The following is a 3,452-nucleotide window of genomic DNA, read 5'->3' as shown; positions in this document are numbered from 1 at the left end:
GAAAGGAAGGAAAAAAAAGAGATAAAAGAAAGAGAGAGAGAAGGTTGTAAGATATAAAGAAGAAGAATGAAAGGGAGAAGGAGAGAAGAAGAAGAAAAGAAGAAAGATAAAGAATAACAAAGAAACAAAGAAAGAATCAGAAAAATGAAGGAGAAAGAGAAAAAAAGCAGAAAGAAAAAAAAGGGAAGGAAGAGAGTAAGAAAGGAAGGAGGAAAGATATTGAGCGACTAATCACTTATAAGAGAAACAAGGAAAAAAAGCCGGAGAAAGGAGAGGTGGCGGAGCGGTGTAGGTCATTAAGTAGTGAGACTTAATGAGGTGATAGTAGGAAACTACTAGAGAGAGAGAGTGAGAGAGAGAGAGAGAGAGAGAGAGAGAGAGAGAGAGAGAGAGAGAGAGAGAGAGAGAGAGAGAGAGAGAGAGAGAGAGTGGGGGGAGCATTTATGTCAGCCAGCCATTCAGGTCAGGTCATTACCAAGTCGCGAAAGCTATTGGTTGAGCGGTCGGGAGATTTACATACATAGATTTACATAGAAAGTCAGACCACACAGACCCCATGGTCCAGACTTGGTGGTCTGTCCTTAAACCTAAGTGATTTTACATTAATCAGAAGACTCCAAAACGTTGCATTTCTACTCTAGTTGATATTAAGTTGAAGGAAGTGACGGTCGAGCTTATTTTTGAAGGAGTCAATCGTGTTACACTGGACCACTGATGATGGGAGCTTATTCCATTCTCGCACTACAACGTTGGTGAAGAAAAATTTGGTGCAGTCTGAATTTACTTGTTTACATCTGAGTTTTACGCCATTGTTCCTCGTGCGCAAAGTGTCATCGATCATAAACAATGTTGATCTGTCTACATTCGTGAAACCATTAAGTATTTTAAAACATTCGATCAGTTTTCCTCGGAGGCGACGTTTCTCAAGAGAGAACATGTTAAGGGTAGAAAGCCTTTCTTCGTAGGATTTGTTGCGCAAGGAAGGGATAATTTTCGTTGCCCGACGCTGAACACCTTCTAATTTAGCAATATCCTTTGCATGGTGGGGAGACCAAAACTGTACCGCATATTCCAAGTGGGGTCTGACTAAACTGTTGTAGAGCGAGTATTACATCTTTATTCTTAAATAAAAGTTTCTTTTAATGAAGCCCAACATTCTGTTCGCTTTATTTGCTGCATCGATGCATTGCTGTGAGAATTTAAGGTTTGACGCGATTTTGACCCCAAGTCCTTGACGCATTGAACGCTTTTGAGTTTAACGCCGCGCATTTCGTAATCAAACTTTTATTCCTCGTTCCAACTTGAAGGACCTGGCACTTGTCTACGTTAAAGGGCATCTCCATCTATCCGACCAAGTTGAAATTTTGTGCAAATCCTCTTGAGGCTTTGCCTGTCTTCGTCAGTGAGAACCGAGTTACCAATCTTTGTGTCGTCTGCAAATTTACTAATGCGGTTATTGAGTCCAACATCCACGTCGTTGATGTAAATAATGAAGAGCACTGGGCCAAGAACCGAGCCCTGAGGGACGCCACTAGTGACAGGCGCCCACTCTGAGTTAAATCCGTCAATCACTACTCTTTGTTGTCTGTTGCTCAACCAATTCGCGATCCATTGGTTTACCTGACCGTCAATACCTATTTGTTTTAATTTGTAAAGTAATTTATGATGCGGGACTTTATCAAACGCTTTCTGAAATCAAGATAGACTACGTCCAGTGATTTGGTTACGTCATAAACAGTGAAGAGGTCGTTATAAAGGTTAATAGATTTGATAGGCAGGATCTTTTATTTCGGAAGCCATGTTGTGAGTCCCCAATTAATGAGTGGCTTTCAAGGTAACTCACAATTTTGTCTCTAATTATGCCCTCAAGTAGCTTACCTACAACCGAAGTTAGACTAATGGGCCTGTAATTACCTGGTACTTTTTGTCTCCTTTAAAAATCGGTGTCACGTTAGCCTTTTTCCAATCTGAAGGACAATGCCTTGTCGCAAGGACATATTGAATACGGTTGTGAGGGAGGAGAGTATTTCGCTCTTTGTTTCTTTCAGCAGAGTTGGATATACTTTATCAGGTCCAGGACTTTTATTTGTTTTAAGTGATTTGAGGGCTTTAAGGACTTCATCGGGTTTTATTTCAAAGTTAGACAGTGCATGCTCGGGATTTACATTAGTACTGGTGTTGGTGGTGGTGGTGGGAGGACTGTTATTATTAAACACCGAGGAAAAGTAATTATTTAATAGGTTTGCAACGTGTTGGCTGTCAGTCACTAGTGCACCGTCGCTGTTTATTAAAGGTCCAATTCCACTTCTGATCGCCTTTCTGTTGTTTATGTAACTGAAGAAGGATTTCGGATTATTTTTACAGTTGGCTGCAATATTTACTTCATATCTACGCTTTGCCTTATGCACTAATCTTTTACTCGTCGCCTTGCATCATTGTAAAGTCTAATGTTTTCGGGCGTGCTTTGGTCTTTCTTTAACCTGTAAGACAATTTTCTCCTTGACTGAGTGTTTTATTTCGCTATTAAACCAAGGTGGACTTTTATTAGTGTTAATTGCTTCTCGCACAAGGGGACAAATGTGTCCTGCTGAGTGAGTAAGTGATTTTAAAGTTTAGCCAGGCGTCCTCTGCATTGCCGTCATCTGATAGTTGCATATCTATTAGTTTTCGTCGGATTTCTACGAAGTTGGCTCTTTTGAAATTGGGCACCTTAACTTTATTTTCAGTCACCGATGTTTGAGCTCTAATGTCAACGCGCACTAATTTATGATCGCAGGAACCGAGGTGTTCTCCTACCGTGACATTACTGACTAGGTTATCTTGGGTCGCTATAACAAGGTCAAGTATGTTATTTTGTCGAGTTGGTTCAGAAACCATTTGGCTTAGATAATTTTCCTCTAGAAATTCGATCATTCTATGGGACTCACCTTCTGTACCCGACAGTGTCGCCCAGTCGATATGGGGAGGTTAAAGTCTCCTAGTATCAGTGAGTCGCTGTTATTAAGTGACTGCCTTAAGACGCTGTACATTTCAAGATCGCCATCAAGTGATTGCCCCGGAGGCCTGTAAGTGACAGATATATTTAAATTGACTTTTGCAATGTTTACTCGCACGCACAAGTGTTCAACGTTACTGTTTCTTGGTGTTTTGTCAGTAGGTTGCAAGTAGCTTTTTGACAAAAAGGGCGACACCACCCCCTCTACGGTTTACACGATCATTGTTGAAGAATCTGTAGCCATCTATGTTATATTCGGAACTTAAATCAATATTAGTGGTGTCGATAAATGTTTCGGTTATAGCAATTACGTCAAAGTTTTCTGTCAGAGCAAGACATCGCAGTTCATCAAATTTGTTTCTTAGGCTACGCGCATTGAAACTAAGGACTCTTAGGTTATCTTGAAGCTTGGTAATAGAGGTACTGGAGGGTTCAATGTTACGAGTCTGTTGCGGTG

The sequence above is a fragment of the Eriocheir sinensis genome, unplaced genomic scaffold (genome assembly GCF_024679095.1).
Source record: "Eriocheir sinensis breed Jianghai 21 unplaced genomic scaffold, ASM2467909v1 Scaffold194, whole genome shotgun sequence".
NCBI lineage: Eukaryota > Metazoa > Arthropoda > Malacostraca > Decapoda > Varunidae > Eriocheir > Eriocheir sinensis.
This window is presented reverse-complemented; position numbering follows the sequence as displayed.